Below are 18271 nucleotides of genomic sequence, written 5' to 3'. Positions count from 1 at the left end.
TCACAGTCCACAATGAATAGTTTTTGCTCAATGAATGGGTGAAAGAACTGTTTGATTCCCTTTGGGAATCTTAAGGATTCAGAGGAATGAAGCAGAATGAGGGACCATCAGTCCGGCTGATGGAGCAGGCCAGAGGTGGAGTCATTGGGGGGACTGTTTCAACTCTGACCTGCAGATAGTAACACCACAGAAACCTGAACATGACATTAGATCAGCAGCAAAGTGAACTTTACAACATAAATGTGTCTTTAAGAGCTTTTAGCATGAAGTTAAATCAACTTTCAAATTTTCCATTTTTCCTTCAGTGAACTGTGTAGAATGTCACAACATGTCACAACACTGTGGTATCTAAAATCTTACCAAGTCATTTTCTCTGATTTTCAGTAGAAAATGATTTTTGGATGTAATATGAGCCCCATTCCCCTGACCAGTCCTGAAAAAAATGTCTTGTTTCAGTTTTTTTTAAGACAAAAATGAGGTCTGGATTGGTTGGAACAAGTATAAAAAAAAATCTGGAACAAGAGAAAAGTCACTTGTATGCAGACAGTCTTGTTTCAAGAAACTTGAAAAGCACATTTCTGTAATGTCTTATTCTATTAGCAGATTTTTTTATACTTGTTACAGGCAATGCAGACCTCATTTTTATCTCTAGATAACTTAAAACAAGATTTTTTCCAAAATGTTTGGCTAAATGTGACTCATATCAAAATGAAGATCATTTTTACTAAAAATAAGACAAAACACTTCAAAATAATTCAGTTTTTTGCAGTGTGAGCAGTGCTGAGTCCTTTCTTGTTTTTCTTCCTCCCAGTTTAATCATTAGCACCGATAACTGTGGAACGTCTCAAAGCTTTAAATGATACTTCAGCACCTTTAGCAACAAGTGCATTCAAAGATAGAGAGCTGGAGCTGACTCCAGTCAGGAAAGATTCAATCTTGTCCGTTCATCACGTCTGGGTCTAACGTTGGAGTTAACATGTTTTTAAGTGTTTCATATCTAAGCATGGTCATCAATCTCTACCTGTAGCTCCAACAGTTGGCTGCCTGTATTAAAGCTGGTGCTGTGCTCGGAGATTCATCTGCTTGATATGCGAACGCTGCGTCTGCCGCTGTGCTCCTTCCCACCCACAGATCGATACATGACTGGGAGCAGAAGGCAAACTTTACCCCAGGCAAGTGCATAATCAATATCCATGTAGGTTCTCGCTAATTAAACTGCCACATTAATATATCTGTGAGTGAAAGCTGCGTCTGGAGTGGCAGGGCGGAGGAGAGGGTGGAGGAGACACGAGGAGTTCAGATAGGAGGAGAGGAGAGGAGGAGAGGAGGGGCCCCAGGACACAATCTGATTAAAAACAATTATACTCCAAACTACAGGTTCATCGCTACACACAGGTCACACACACACACACACACACACACACACACACACACACACACACACACACACACACACACACACACAAACACAGAGATCAGGCTGAATAATGAGGTACTTTGGATGATTACCAAGCTCAGATTTTGTGTTATGAAAGCATCTCGAAGCTCATTTTTCTTTCTAATGTTTACTTCTCTGCTGAAAAAAAAGGTTGGTTTTGTCTTAAATTAATTTGTCGAAAGAAAAACATGTTCAATGAAAAAGAAAACCAACAAGAAGATCTCCCGCAGCGCTTGGTCACACTGAGAGTACTTAGTGAACTGAGGTTATAATCTCAGAGCCGCTTTACTTCGTCTTTAATGCAACAAAACATCTTTTTTTTCTTCATCATCTCTTTTCATTATTGACTCAGTGGAATCAGAAGCAGCTAAATGAAACACTCATTTCAAAAGAAATGAAACAATCCAGCCAAGTAATCCTCTCAGACTCACAGGAGTATGTGATTAAATAAACTGACAAAACAGCAGATCTTTAGCAAGTTAGTGACTGTAACCAGCATCAGGAGAAACACTCCTCCAGATGTGATGCAATGACAGCGGCGACATTTCCATCATCAGTTATACCCTCATTCAAATAGACGTCTCACAGACACGGTCACACTGATGGAGGAGACAGAACAGAGGCCAAAGCCAAACACCAATCCCATCCACATTACATCAGTCTGAACCTGATTACTGCAAAATATTAGTCCAGTTAAACAACTGAGCAGGTGTTCACAGTCTGCTGAGGAGAGGAGTGTGGAAAGATGTGAATGAATGAGGAGGACATGACGGAGAAGAGGGAGATAAAAGCAAAGAAAACAGGACAAAAGACAGACAGGAGGAGCTAACGTAAGCAACACGAGGAGCATACAGAGGAGAAAAAGGAGAGCAGACACACACAGAGGGAGGAGGGAGGAGGGAGGAGGGAGGTAGGATGCATTAATATGTAATTTATTGATGAAGGAGAGAATATGCGGACGGAGCAGAGTGTAGGCGAGGAGAAGCCTGCGTGTCGAGGAAGTCCCTGACGCTAGCAGTATGCGCCTTCCCATTTACGCACTTCATACATACTAATACACTCACACTCACACACACACACACACACACACACACACACACACACACACACACACACACACACACACACACACACACACACACACACACACACACACTGCAACCCTCTCCCCCTGTGCTCACCTCGTCCTCCCACCATCACAGACCTGAGCTTGTCTTCATTCTAACATCTGAAGAGCTGCAGCTCATTCACACCTCTTTAGAAAGCAGAATCTTTGATTGAACATGTTTCAATCTGGATTTGTTAATCCAGCATTTCTGTCGTGATGTGAAATACAAAAGGGTTGACTGCGCATGCAGATTAAACATCTCCAGTTTAGAAGTTACTAAAATGGTTTGATTGTCCAATCAGAGACACAGCTCAGGTCACGTGACTGATGGGCATCCTGTAGCTGTTAGAAAGGAAACTCACAGCTGACGTCATATCAAATGTGGCTCTGTCCGTGGATTGGCTTCATTTCTCGGTTTCAGGAACAGATGGGTGACGTCACAGAAGCTACGTCCATGTTTTCTACAATCTCTGACCACATCACATGACTGATGAGACAGCAAAGCTACTGTGACCAAATGACCAAAGCTGATGTTAAGCTAATGTTACAGTACTCAGAAGTTATAGAGGGATTATTTCTGTATCGACAGCGGATACGCGCGCACTGCCATGGGGGAGTTAACCACCAAAAAAAACACAGTTTTAAACTAAAAACTAGCACTTTGATGGACGTTAAGCTGCTCCTAGGTTTGTGAAGTAGCAGTGAGTGGACTAAAAAGATCAGCAAGTGGACAGAAATGAGGTGAAAACAAAGAAAGTACTAAAAATTGGTACCGATTCAATTGGTACCGCCACCATATAGTTTTAAATTTAAGGCCTTATTCATGTTCTTTGTTATTTGACCAATTTATATCCATTTTGTATAAATACAGCAGCAACATAGGTAACACCTTAAAAGCAAAGTAGGCAAACTTAGAAAAAAAATGTTTTTTTTAGTGGTGATTATTCATCAAACACTGAATAAAATGGTGGAAAAAATCATGTATAAAGGAAGGTGTTTATATGAAGAACTGTGGCTGTTGTCACCTTTTTAAAAAAAAAAAAAAAAAAAAAAAAGACAATTTGTGCCTTTATTCTGTCATATATTGACTGTACTTTGAGGGTGACAGAAGAAATAAAACCAGATATTTTTAAATAGTTACTACTGGTGGAATCAAACCCACGACGCAGTGAAAAGCACAACCATATACAATCTACTGGCTCACACTCTAACCACTCACCCACTTACTTCCCTGCATCAGCAGCAAACAGTGGAGTATCTCACACATCTTGAGTCACAGTTAGTCTGGTCTAGTCTAACTGTGGCGGTACACCTGTCAAACCATAATGCTAAGGCGAGCTCAGGGAGGAGCTGAGCTGAAGGGCAAAAGCTCGCTTAATCTTAATTGAATTAAATTAATGAAAACAAACCGTGAAAGCGGGGTCTCATGCTCCTTCTGACTTTTTGGGTTTTAAGCAGGAGTTGTCAGGAAAGTTATAAAAAAGGTCTCAATTTATGTTTCCAAACAAGAACATCATTAATCACAGTTATAGATTAATTTAATGTGACACCTGCAGTTACCAAGACATCTTTCAGAAGCCGGTCTGACCTTCTCTGAGACACAGCTAAGATAAGCCTGACCGTTAGCCTGACTGGGACCAGGCTTGTCGCACTGGCTAATTTACCATGGTTACCAAGTCACGCTAGCCCTAAGCCTCGTTTGTGGAACCAAACTCTCACTAAATTAGTGAGGCTAACCCAAATAAGCCAGGCTTTGAGCTAAGCCAGCTTCGTGGAATATCCCCCTGGAGGTAAACGTGTGTCAATGAATCCAAAACCCTCCCAAACCAAGAGAGCACACAGACTGCTGAGTCTGAGACCTGGTTCATTACAAAAGAACCAGAAACCACGTCCAGAGAACTGCACCAAATCAGATTAAGACGGCACATTTAATTATTCACCCGCTGACGTCGCTGGTGTTTCAGTGTAAAGTGTGACCCTGTTAACTGGTGACTCTTGGCCTTAATCACTGATACTGGCAGCTGAGAGTCACCAGTTAGCATGGTTGCTATTAACTCCAAAACACCGGTTGCTTTGTGATGGAAAAAACTTGATAGACGTTGCCTCTGTTGTATGATACCGTTTCTAAAACCTGAGCACAGAACAACCGTACAATTTGATGCTGCTAACAGGTTGAATTTAGTGTTTAAAAAACGAAAACTCGTCTGACTGAATGAATGGAGCTGAACACTGTTTCTGTGGGTAAGATGGCTGGGCGTCTTTCTGATGACGCAGACTGATAATCCCTCAGCTTCAGCTCATGTAGCTAATGCAGCTCCTGAATGCAGCTTATCTGTCCAATCACTCATGAACCGCAGCCCACCTCAATGAAGTCCGTCCACTGTGACCCTGTCACCCCGGTCTGACGGCAGTTTAGCTATTATTAGCTGTAGCTGTGGCTATAGCAGCCTTTGGTAGATCGTTGTAATGAGGGTTTTCAAAATAACAACAAATCAAAACAAGGCTGATATTTACATAGAGGAGCAAAGGATTGGATATCTGATAAAAATATCAGTATCATGGGAAATTGGTCATACTCCTTCCCCTTGATCTTATGGAGAATTGGGACACCTCTTCACTACACATGCACACCAAAAGCCAAGATTGGCTCTGAGTCTCCTTCTGCATCCCCTTTGTTTTCCCGCCTTTTTTCAAAATGTGCTTTTTTCCTGGTATCTTGCAACAGACCAGAGCTAATAGTCCTGATGCAAACCACAGGAAATGATGGTGCATCATTTTTCCAAGAGAAACATGCATGTGCTCCCCCACCTCACAAGACGGCTCGATATGTGTTTGAATTATCAATCGATAAATTGATGTAGACTGACACATCCCATGTTGTTTTTATGTATTTTTTTTAGATGTTTGATACTGTTGCATCCACTGCATTATTTATCACAGAGATGTTCCATTATTTTATGTTTGAAAGCTTAAGCAGCAACAGTAAATAGCTTTGGTACAGCCACAGAGAAAGAATAAAACACTTATAGCAATGTCTCCACATGAAGATATTCAGAGTCTGGCTCAGGAATGATGGACTCCTCCGCAAACAATAGGACCTCTATATTCATGGAGTTAATCACAGAATGTAAATAAGCTGAATGCGTCTCTCTCTAAATAATGACTAACAGAAATAGTAACAGAATTTGGTTCTGATTTTGTGAAGTGGCTGTAAATGGATGCAGAGCGTGAACGCCAAGCCGCAGAGAAAATGGGTTACTATTTAACAAACCAAGAGAGACGGAGAGAGGCAACTCTACTCGTGACTGTAAAACATGTTAAACTCTGGTTTGTGTTAATTGGAAGCTTATCTTCCCCTGGCAGACTGAACTGTCATCCAAAGTGTCAGAAAGTGAAATAATGATCCGGTCCGATTAAACAGGACGACACGAGAGCAAGACAAAAAAGAGACAAAGAGAGGAGGAAGACAGCAGGCTCCAGAGGAGGAGGAGGGGGCTGTTAATTGATTAGCTACAGAGAGAAAGTCAGAAGCTTCATTTGCCAAAGTGCTGCTGGAGGGGGGGGGGTTACCCTCAATATCCCCCCCTGCCTCCCCCACAAAGGGAGAGGCAGACATGGACGGGTGATACACTGTTCAGTCTTATCAAGACTGCTGTGATCAGCTGCACCTCCAGGCCTTCTCTGCAGCGTGCATGTGTGTGTGTTTGCATGTGTGCAACTGTGTGTAAGTGCATTGCAAGCCAATGTGTGTGTGTGTGTCTGAAAGACAGAGGATGTGAAAGTGTGTGTGTGTGTGTGTGAGCTAAGAATGAGGTGTAAGCGTTTAAAGCCCTTTGAAAATGACCCAGTGTTTACTGATTAACATCAGCTCCACCAGAGATAATATACATCTATCCGTGTGTGTGTGTGTGTGTGTGTGTGTGTGTGTGTGTGTGTGTGTGTGTGTGTGTGTGTGTGTGTGTGTGTGTTGGCTGCCTCCACACACAGTGACAGAAGCTGCATTATCATCGCCACCCACACACGCTCCTCACAATAGCAGCGTTAATATTAACACCTTATGTAATGTTGGCTCTGAGCTGCGTTTCCCAAACACAGGAATGAAAGCTGCACGCTGCACTTTTATTTTCATGCGCTCCAAATGGCACACTTCAGAGCAGGGAAGATGCACACAATGCTGCTGAGCTGTGAGCCTGTCACTGGTTTGACCCCAGAAAAGGGAAAGCTTTGTGTAAATATCAGAGCCTGCGTGGGCGTGTGCTTTAAAGCGCGTTAGTGCTGAGAAGTGATCATATATCACATTTACAATCCCTGCGTTTGGGGGGATTAGTGAGCTTCCTGATAACCAAAACAGACATTTCTCAAAGTGTCCTGGAAACGGGTGTGAGAAACAGGAATGAACCACTGTAACAGACGATGAGAGAGAGTCAAATTTTACAGGACATTGTGAAGCTTTTCAAACCAGAAGGCTGAAATTAGTTCAAATGATATGATCTAAAGAAGCAAACTAGACTTTGTGTGTCAAAAACACTGTGAGGTGGAGCACCACCTTCTGGCCTGGAGTCTCACACACTGTGGTGAAGACGTTACTCTGAGCAAGGCGTGTGTTTGTTTTGGAAATGAATGGAGATCAGATCTTCTTTTTCACTCTCCTTTTCTTTGTTAAAGTCAACTTTTTACCAGATCCAACCCCACGAGGTAAAGTATTTATCAACAGTTAGGTAGAGCTACACTTTGAAACCTGACAACAAGCTAACTTTGTCAGTTTGTACTGTAGTTTAGTGGTAATCAATTCTCTAGAAATGTTAAGCTGGCTCAAAAACAAAACAAAACAAAAAAAAAATGAGGTGACATTTTGCAAAGGTCTTTTTAAGTTGTTTCACTTTGCATTTTGTGTTGATCCTACAAGATTTCTCTAGTGAGGCAAAATCTATTTCTTGTTGTAAAAACAACAAGACTTGCTTTGTACTCCACTACTTTGAACAGACCACTGCAGAATAACTGCTGCATGTGGGTTGAAGTCAACATTAGCACAAACAGATTAGCTTGTATTTTAGCCTTAAGGCAGTAATCTAGAGAGGAGAATTTTTCAAGTTCACTCAGAAACTCTTCAATAGGGACTTTAAGCAGTTCTTGCCTGGTGCTTGTGGACAGGGACAGAGGTTCACTTGAATCTTAACTCGTGCAGTTTTTGTCCCAGAAGGGCAGCAGAGTATTTCTGATTTGGTGTTTTTTTTTTTTTTTTCATTTTTGATTTCAAGCTAGCAGCCAAAAAAAGAGCAATGGGGCAGCTGGCGTTTCGAAGATTTCCTTTCCCCCCTGAAAGCTAGAATTTATCTTCAGATGTATTCATACACACACGGCTCCACAAACAATAAGGTTCTGGATGCACCTGTCTCACAATACAAAAATAAAACCTCATCCCACTGATTGTGATTTGTGGTTATATCAGGCACTTCCTTTTTCCTTTTTTGCCTTTTTCTTAGAGTAAATACATGTTCTATTTGAAACTGAACCCTAATGAAGCAGATGTTACTACAAATTAAAATGAAAAAAAACATAAAACTGTTTTTTTAGAGATGTTCTGATACCCTTCCGTCACAGTCAGGTAACACAACAACCTTTATTCTTAAGTAATATAACTCTCTAGAGCAGTGTTTTTCAACCACCTAGTAACTCGCCTGGTGTGCTGTGAGATACTGTAAGGTGTGCTGTGGGAGTTTATCCTATTTCATTTAATTGGTCTAAAAAAACGAATAACATGCCACTGTGGAGAGGCTGTGCTGTAAAAGTAATGTACTTTCCTCCATGTCAGTAGGTGGCAGCAGGCAGCTAATTGCCTTAAACAAAATTCAGAGCCTGGTGAAGGCTTTAGTACGGGAGGGAGTCAAAGAAAGCAAAGATGGTGAACTCAGGGCTGTACAGTGAACTGTCTTTCATTCGGATTGACCTCCACCAGGATGGAATGACACCGACTCTGGTGTTCTTGGTGTGCGGTGAAAAGCTGGTCCCAAGTAGGATATACGCCATTTGAAAAGGAACGACCCGATGCTTCAAAACGTGAAGCGTAGTTGTAGTGTCTTGAATAAGGAGACGAAGCAGCATTCACATTCATGTGGTGTTTACTTCGCCATTTTGACACACACTAACACGGCGCATGCGCACTACATCAACTCAACTGGGCGTTACCTGAAGGTATGCAGAACTCACACAAAACACAATATAACTGTGGTTAATACACCACAGTAGTGAAAGCTAAAACAGGAGCAGGGTCAAAACACCTTTAAAAACAAAAAGGATCTGCTCTGATAATATTTGATGGGAAAATCCTGAAAGCAAAAACTGATGATGATAGAACAACAAAACATTGTGAACTTAAAACTTTTATAAATTATATATTCAACACAAATATTTTTTTTCTATTTTTTTTTTAAATAAACTATTAACTAAACTATTTTAAATTTATCCGACTGGCTGATGCACATAATACATCTTCATACTAAAATCATACGCTGGACCATAATAGTTGAACAATCGTAGTTACTCATAGTTTTTAAAGTAGTGACTGAAGTTAAACTAACTGTCTTGCTGTTACTGTAAAGTAACTGTGTGTCTTATGTGCGCACATCAGGGCGATATGATCCTTCCAGTGTGAGTTTTAGTCTGGGCAGTTTTGGTCGCATGTACACGAGCCCAGTACAGTTTAACTCACATTACAAACATGATTTTAGAAAACAAAATCATATTTCTGAAGGCATGGCGGCTGTGCCGCAATCATTTACATGTAGCAGAGACCCTGAATAGATTCATCATCGATCTGATATGTCTGAGAAAGTCTTCAAAGTTTTGACTTTCCTCCATAACTTACGAGTCTGACAGATGTTGCTCAATAAAAACAGCATGGAGGCTTGAAGATACTGATGGGCACCTGGGGCACTGGCTTTGAAATAATTGAGGGAACATCTCTGTAATGTGCAGGGATGAAGAATAAAATAAACAGCAGAATCAAGCACGTCCTCCCTCTTATATGAATCAGAGTGAACGCTGGCTCCAGGGCAGGACCAGATGTTTGCAAAAAGGAGAATTAAAAGCCCAAATAAAAGGTCTTCATATCAGGTCTGTGTGATACCATCAGGCTTCATTCAGCTCCTGATCAGATCACAGCCTCAGATCTGCCACAACAAAGCCCCAAACACAGCCATAAGGGTTCAGACGGAAACTTTCATCACTTAATGAAATCAATCAAAGATAAATAGTAACTTCAGCTCAATGCAGCCTTCAGAGTGAGCAAGTTTGTGTTTTTGAATAGTTTTTATTGTTTGCATTGTTTTTTGCAAAGTGCCAAACCTGGCCTCGGGAAAGCAGGTGATGGAGATTATTAAAAGTCAGTCTGTCTTTCACTTGTAAAACATGCTCGCTGGTAAAAGTTGCCAACTACACTGAGAGAGAACAAGTTCCCCCCTCCTCTCATTCAGCAGCTTTGGGTCGTAAACACCTCCAAAGAAAAACAACAGCATCAGTCGTTTCAGCAAATCCCAAACACTGACATCTGTTCACGCTCAAACCACAAAACCCTGCAGCTGCTGCAGATGTCAGACGAGTGGGTCAACAAGCTATCAGGCTGAAAAAGAGGGTTCAAGTGTTTTCAATAGCTCCAATGAATTTTTCTCATTTTGTTTTTTCATTTAAAGGTGGAAATGAGAATTTATGTTTATCTGTTTGTGAAGTATCTTAAAATAACTCAACAATAATCCCTATCAAACTTTAGTTTTCTTTATGTTAAGTTGGAAAAAAGATTTTTAGATTTTCATTACTGTGGGTCCTGCTCACAGAGGCAGACATAACCAACGGCAATGTTTGTCTACGGCAGATTTAGAGGGACAGAAAGAGCAAAATGCGGTTCTCAATAGGAGGCTGGTTTCTGTTCCTGAATCGACCTGATGGTAAGTCAGAGAAGAAGAGAGGGGGCGGTTGTTTTTACAGAAGAAGAAAAAGACAGCAGTTGTTGAAGAAGAAGAAGAAAAAAGAGCATTTTTTTGTTGTTTGTCAGGAAAGAATTGGTTAAGAGAGTATTTTCTGATGGAGAATGACAAACATGCATCACATGAGTGTAAAGTATCACTAAGGGTGCAAGAATACACCAAATTCACCGTTTGGTTCAGTTCAAAATGTTTGTGTCACAGTTCGAAACTTTTTTGATACTGAAAAAAAAAGAAAAATGAATAAATTTAGTTTTGTTTTTTTTTTAACCTTCAGTTAATTGAAAAGAGCAACATTTGTTTTGAAGAAAAAAAAACAGATTTTAAACCAACTAAATCAATTGTATCAGGTGGAGCTAAAGCTGACATAATCTGCTGTACATACTTTGCACCATAAAAAAAACAAAAACAGCACCATGCAAAAATAACAATGATAATAATAAGATACATGTCTCTGATGGAGAAATCACCCCTCATCTGGAGTGAACAGGTAGCTCACACATGAACAACTTAAATGAAAGGACAACTTCTAACGATGAAACCACAGAAGTCCCAAACGCCAGATCTGAAGGATGGTGGAGGATCTTTAATTTCAGGTGATGTTAAAGCACTCGCCATGTGGTTGCAACAAGCTAGCTTCATATGTTGCTTCAGTCTCAGAAGCTTGACTGAATGAATGTGGGAGGTGCTGCACATGCAGCTCAGTGGATCTGCACTCAACAATGCAGCCCAGAGTAGTCGAGCGCAGATTTCCTGAACTTTCAGCACAGAGCACCTCTTTAGAAGTTGATCAAATAAATAACATAAAAAAGCGTAATGTTCAGTTCATAGGGCTGTTGCTGAAAGAGGGTACTGCTGAACGAGGGTACTGCTGCTGGCTTGAAAGGATTTTGCTTTTTCTTTTATTTAGCCCCTGGTTAAATTGATGAAGCTACTCTCCTTTCTTATTTTTCACTCAGCTTCTGTTGTTTCTTCCTCCTCCTTTGTGGTGGAAAGAGAAGTGTTAGTGGTCATTCTGCTCTGGCTCTTCTCCCAGAATTCTGATCTGAGAGACCGGACTTAAAAAACACAAAAAATCAAAAGAGGAGCTCTTCAGCTGGCATGAGAGAGACTCGCTTAACAGCTTTTTCTTTTTTTATTTCATGCTTCAGAGCTAAAAACGAGAAGCGCAGCACTGGGTGACATTGTGGGGATTTGGTCTCTACAGTAGTAATTTTTTTATTCACTTGTTAAAAAAATGTTCTGTCTTTATACACTTTTGGAAGCTGATTCATACAGAGCAACTGATGAGCAGAAAAAAAGCAACAGATATCTGTCAGATCAATCCACTGTCCTGAAAACAAAGTGTATTTTTCATATTGTGTCATATCACGTCATGCTGTATCAACAGTGTTGGGCAAAACACTTAAAAAGATGGTTAGTTGTAGTTACTTGTTATTTTCCCAAAGACTAATTAAATTAAACTGAATTACTCCCACATAATTGTAATTAGTTACCAGGGGATTTAATTATTGTGTTACTTTTTTGAAAAACCTTCAGTTTTTGAGCAGGTCTTTCTCTGGGACATAATGTTCATGTCTGTTTTTGTCTTTTCCATGTCCAACGTTGAAGTGGTGTCAGTTTCCTCCATCCTGAAAATGAGGTTCATGTAGAGCCTGTAGGCCGACTCCCATCCTGAAAAGTCCAGTTTGAACCCACAGAGCGCTCAGCACTGGCTCAGATTAAACCTGCAGCTCCTGTCCTGTGTCTGTCTGAGTGATCCAGGTCAGATAGACCTGACAACTCTCCTGGTTTAGGAGGGATTCTCCTGCTCTTTAACCCTGTCTCTGGCTCCACTCCTGACCTGTCATTTCTCCAGAGTAACCCCTTATTTTTAAGTCTGCTCCTGTCATCTCTGATATTTTTTCAAGTCAAAACAAGTCGGCTCCTTGTGCCTTACATTCAAACCTGGAAAAGCACCCCCCCCTCTCCCTGGATGTTGCTTTGATCCAAAGACGCTGCAGGAGATCCTCTCTGACTGAGGTTACACAGACACACAGGTAGCTGTGTGATATTTGTTGATGAAAAGTTGACTTTAGCATCAGCTCTTTGTTGAAGACGTGTCAACATGATTGTTCTCATCATTACTCGTGTGTCCGACGCTTTTCCCACATTTTATTCAGAGGAACGTTAAAGAAGAACTGCTCTGAATGGATGGAGCTAAATGCTGCTGTGCATGCATGTTTTTTAATGAGGTCAACTGTAAATTGGTTCATTAGGAGGGGAGCTGCTCGTTGGTTGGTGGTTGAATAAACTGTAAGGTTGACGCTCTAGCTGGAGTCTTCTTTAGTTGATCCTGTGAGTTTTACTTTGAGCTGTGCTCCCTATTTCCTTTGTTCATTCACTTCATTTTTTTTTCTTTTCTCTTTTTTTTCATTTGCTCCAGTGTCTGTTGGACTGCACAGCTTCATTTCTTCTGGAACAGATAATTCTTTGGTTATGTCACTAACTGGAGTGTTGTGTAGCTTACATTCACCCTCACGAGGGCAGAACATGTAACTGGTTAATGGTCATTTTCAGGTCTGACAGATGATGACACAAATGGAGTTTACGTCTAGTGTTACAGGAAAATATTGTAAAGAGCAGCTCCGTTGGTACACTTACTGAAAAATATACAACCCACTGACAATGAAGGCTTTTCCCCTAATATATGAGGAGCATTCTATTAAAAGGTTTACTGTGTGTTGAACCTGTTTAATCCTATTTACTCAGCTAAAAACAATCCTTGACTGTAAGACCTTTCCCTTTCCTTTTACTCCAAGCATGGAGCACGAGTGACGCCTCATCATTTCACCGTGCAAATTAAAATAGATTAACACTTACATTGATTTCATGTCCGGGTTGGAGAGTAAGTACTACTTTAGTGTGAGAGCCCGGGACCATAAAGAAAAAAACTGCTGCTTTACTAAAAAACAAAGTGAAGCAGCTGAAGACAGCCAGTAGCTCTCTGCTCTCTGCGACACAGCCAGCGATCAATACATGACTTCAGCATTTTATAAATGACAAAATCAATACTTTTTCAAATTTTGCTATCCTAATGTATTCTCCCGCACAGAGCTGGGAGCTGAGAGAGCAGGAATATGTAGACGACGTCTGCATCCAGGGTACAACACAGTCACATACCTGAAAAACATCTCCTTTAAATTCCAGGAGTGAGGCTGCAGCGCGTCAGACTGTGAATCAATGAGAGGAATGCAGCAGGAAGTAAAACACGCAGCAGGAAGGAGTGTGTTAACTCTGGAGAACTGTAAAGTTACCTCGCTCTGCTGTGTCTGTGACCCCTCTGAGCACAACAGACAGGAACTCCTCCAAACTCAAACTTTTAAGACAGTCTGACTTCTGACAGCATCTCAGTTCTTGTCCTTGCATTGTGTGGAATAACAAGACAGAGTGTGTCTCATTTTGCACAAACCAAAGTCAACATGCCCAACCTGACTACACTACGACCACACTAGGACTAGGACAATGGACGGACAACCAGAGTTCACAGATCATCAGTGAGCAAAGCTAGAAACGCTTCCTGCATGGATGAAGTTACAAAAGAACAGCCTTCAAATTTCATTCCTGAGATTTATGATCTAGATTTTTATTTTCATTGTTATTATTTTAAATGTATTCATTTAAGAAGACAGTGTATATTCGTAAAAGTTTCAGCACACTTAGCATCCATGTCAATATGCCAGAGTTAGCCACGAGGCTAATTTTCATCTGTAGCCCCTGGCAGGACAAACAGAAAAGGAATGGACACATACAGAGATATTACACATCAGGATGAGACTAAAATCACTTTGCAATAACACGTAGCTACACTGTTAAAAAATCCTGATTTTATGGCTGATGAACCCAAACTTTACAGAATTTTTTTCTTAAAATTAGATAAATAAATTACAAATAGTACTGACAACTGTAAAATGACAGAAACGGTCTGTAAATTAACAACCTGTTTGTTTTTCTTTAATAAGGATTATACCAATAAAGAAATACCATGTGTGTTTCTTACCTTAATGGAAAACATCTGTATTATCTTTTCTGCTCTCATGTTATAGTCAGGTTGATGTTAAGTGACAACAATTATCTGTAACTAATTATGTAGCTCCTTAAATCAGGCTTTATGTCCATACTGACAATCTAATGAGGATTTTCAGGCATGCCAAAATACTTTGCTTATTTTCATTTCTTATTTATTCTTTATCTTTCCTTAGAGATGATCTTGAAAGACGTCATTTGGGGACCTATGATACCAACATAAGCTAAGTGAAAAGTATATTTATTATATCTTACCTAAACGTTGGCTGACTGGGACAATTTTAAAGTTTTATTTCCTTTATTTTTTGAGTCTACACTTTTGTGAGCTATTGTAATGTAGATAAGCAGTGATGGGATCCATGGTGTTCTGATGAACTGTTTGATTATAAAACTGGATTTTCATTACGTAATTTGTTTTGACGATGAGGAATAAGAGGAGGCCAAGTGGTTTAGGTCGCGCTCCATGAGGTTGGTCCTCATGAAGGCGGTACACTCCCCACTCTCGCCCTGTTCCCTGCTCGATCCACCGTCCTCTCCTCTCTGATTAACCCCTTACTGCCTGAATTAATTTACAATTATAGTTCAAAATGGAGTTGCATTCTTACAGATGCTAAATTTTGCAGAGATTGTAAATTAAAAAACCCACATACAATGGTTATAAATAAGATATACAATAAATAGATTAACCAACTTCACCGTCTGACCAATTTAATGGAACATGGTGCATTTGGTACAGTCCTTGGTCTGTGTAGAACATGAATCAATAGGTATTACTGAGACACAGAGGTCTGCATGGAAATTGTTTGACTAGAATGAAAGAGAAAGAATAAGTCACAATAACTAAATGAAGCAGTTTTTACTCAATTAAAGTGAAGTTTGTTCAGCCTGATTACGCTAGTATTGTACAAAGAAAAACACGTTGTTTGTGAGAAATAAAGTTTGTATAGGTAGAGAAATCTTGTGGGATCAACACAAATTCCTACCTCAATTTTTAAAGTTGAGGCAGTACTGCATTTTTTTAGAGTGTACTTTTAAACACTGTAAGAAAAGTCAGTACAAATATGATCCAATGTATCAAATTTTTGGCCTTAAATGACCGGTAGCTAAGGCTGCCGAACAAAACTGTAAAGTTAAAGTAAAATATCTGAATTCAAATGAAGTGGAAAAATAAGACATTTACAGAAAAGTTAAGTTTTGCAGAAAAACAAAAGAAAAGAAAAGAAAACATTATTTAACAGAATTTCAATCTCAGCTGCACAGAGGTGCATCTTGCTCTGCAAAGACAGATGTCGCTGGACAGATCTCTGAAGCTTATTTCTCGGAGCGTTTGATATGAAGAGCGCTGGAACATGAGCTTCTGCCTATATTTGTCAAATGACCATGACTTGAAAAAGGGGGCATTGTGTTTATCAGGCTCAAACTGTTCCTCTGATACACCCCTGCAGGTTTTACCTGACTAACGGCTCCAAAACAAACAAAAAAAAAAACAACAACCAAAGTTTAAAAATAAAGAAATAAAAACAATCAGGCTTTTCTCTGACCCCTCAGTCCTTTCCTTTGTCTGAAGCTGCTGGCAGACCGTAGACCATCACAGGTCAACACAAGAGGAGATCTGAGTCCTCCAAACTGATACAAGTTGTGTACAGTGAAAAAAAAACTGAGGCTGGGCTGAGATCATACTTATGAAATAAATTCTAGATATGTTAAATCAAATTTGAATCACTAATCATATTTCCTCATTTTGTGAATATGGATCAAATTTGGCACTGTGGTGTTTTTTAAATATCTGCAGAAAAAGGGGTTAACCTTGACATGGTTGCTCCATCAGGGATAATGCTCCAGCTTTATCAACTGTGAAAAAGTGGGCCGCTGAATTAAAGAGGGGTAGGGAGAGCCTTGGAGATGACCCAAGGTCCCAACGTCCTGCCACGGCAACAACCCAAAAAACATCGACCATGTTGACAATAAACCAGGCTGTAAGTGTCAGAAAATGTTGAATGTAATGCATGCAAAGTTTCATCACTACTGTATAACTCCTTCCTCCTCAGGATACAAACTTTTCAGCCCTCTCTTGCGTTTGAAGTCATCAAGAACAGATCTGTCTGCTGCTCTGTAAGTTGGTGCCGTAAACCAGGACATGTCAGTCTGACAGTTATCAGCATCTGCAGCAGATTATATGATCCATCAGTTCTGCTCTTACTGCTCATCCTGGAGCTTTAAGGAGACAGAAAATTAAAGTTTACAGCTAAACACGCTAAAAAAGGTAACGACCGCTGCATTTACATGATTAGCTCACGTTGGTGCTCTGCTTTAAGGGTGCTTGGGCCCTGATACTGCTCAGTACTCAACAGTACCAATTTTTGGTACTGTTGTGGTTTTTTTTGTTTTGTTTCGTTTTTGGGGTAAAATCTCAATAAATCATATTCAGTCTTCAATATCTAAACCTGCAATGCTGTGTTCATGTCCAGCATGGAAAATCTCCTACTCTTCCTCTCCCTCACACTCACAAAGATGCGTTCAGAAACCTAAACTGTTTGGTTTGACATAAATCAGTACTACAGACAGAATTCGTGCCCATTCCTACTATTTATTGGTTTTCCCTGTAAACTGGATTTACTCAACATTTGCTGTATTAATAGTGAATCCAAAATATTTCAACCTGTGATTTTATTATTTTGAGTTTAATAAATTAGCTTGAATTTACTTTATGAAATAAAGAGTTTTTAATAAAGGCTGAAGTAAGAGATATCTCCTCAGTTATAGTAAGTGTGACTTTGTTGCCTTGATTTTTTCAAGTAGACGTTGGTCAAACTTTTCTGGGTGTAGATCTCTACATCAGAAGCTCTTGAATATAGGCTGTTGCCTCCAAAAGACTTCAGAGTGAAAATATTATAATAAGGATTTCAAGCCTGTGTTCAAAGTTTAACCCCAGACTCTTGGAAAATGAAAACGGACTGTGCAAACCCTGATTCAGACTCGGATTAAAAGCCTTTTATTGAGACGATGTCAGTGCTTCATCCCGAGCCTCTCTGCACATGAGAACAGCTTGCAGAGCTGCGTGGATGGCTGCACAGTCTCAGCCTCACCAACAATAACTGTTGTTCTTCTTCAGTCCATTCAAACATTTCACCTGCAACAAAAATATATCTGCAGATTTCTCTATTAGCACAACCGAGCTGGCACTTACTCTCCCATTTTCTTCTTGACACTGTGCTCTGTTTGACCTCAGATTTAAATTCTCCGTGCAAAGAATGATCCATTTTTCCATTAAAGAGAGAACAGCCTGTGCTTTTAATGCCACATTGTACGACAGGCTGCCCTGTAGTCTGCTCGCACCGACAGACGTGTGAAGGAAACTAAAAAGGGTCTGAATCCGTCTGCCGGCAAAGTTTTCTCTGCAGCCGTGGAGGAAATGAGAGTTTCTTTAATCATGTATCCTCCTAATAATCTCCTGGTCTCAGGCCGACAACTCACGCATCCATAACCAGCACACTTCAAGGGGAACAGGCTTATGGAGGGAGAGACGGAGGAGGAAGGAGGCAGAGGGGGAGGAAGCAGGAGAGGGAGGACGAGGAGGAAAAAAGGCCAAAGCCAGAGACAGGGAGCGGCAGAGAGGGAGGTTATTTAAAAGAAAAAGATTTCCCTCTGGTATAATTTGCTGATACAGTTGATACACTGATGAAG

The 18271-nt window shown here is 40.3% G+C and overlaps 1 protein-coding gene across 4 annotated transcripts in view; it reads right to left on the bottom strand.

The window, feature by feature from the left end:
- The window catches only part of rbfox1 (RNA binding fox-1 homolog 1), a 356244-nt gene that overhangs the window by 268117 nt on the left and 69856 nt on the right, over positions 1–18271 (bottom strand). The window lies entirely within an intron of this gene.

This window comes from Halichoeres trimaculatus, unplaced genomic scaffold (genome assembly GCF_033239565.1).
Source record: "Halichoeres trimaculatus isolate MK-OKI-2021-1 unplaced genomic scaffold, fHalTri1.1 fHalTri1_scaffold_20, whole genome shotgun sequence".
NCBI classification, from domain to species: Eukaryota; Metazoa; Chordata; class Actinopteri; order Labriformes; family Labridae; genus Halichoeres; species Halichoeres trimaculatus.
This window is presented reverse-complemented; position numbering and strand designations above follow the sequence as displayed.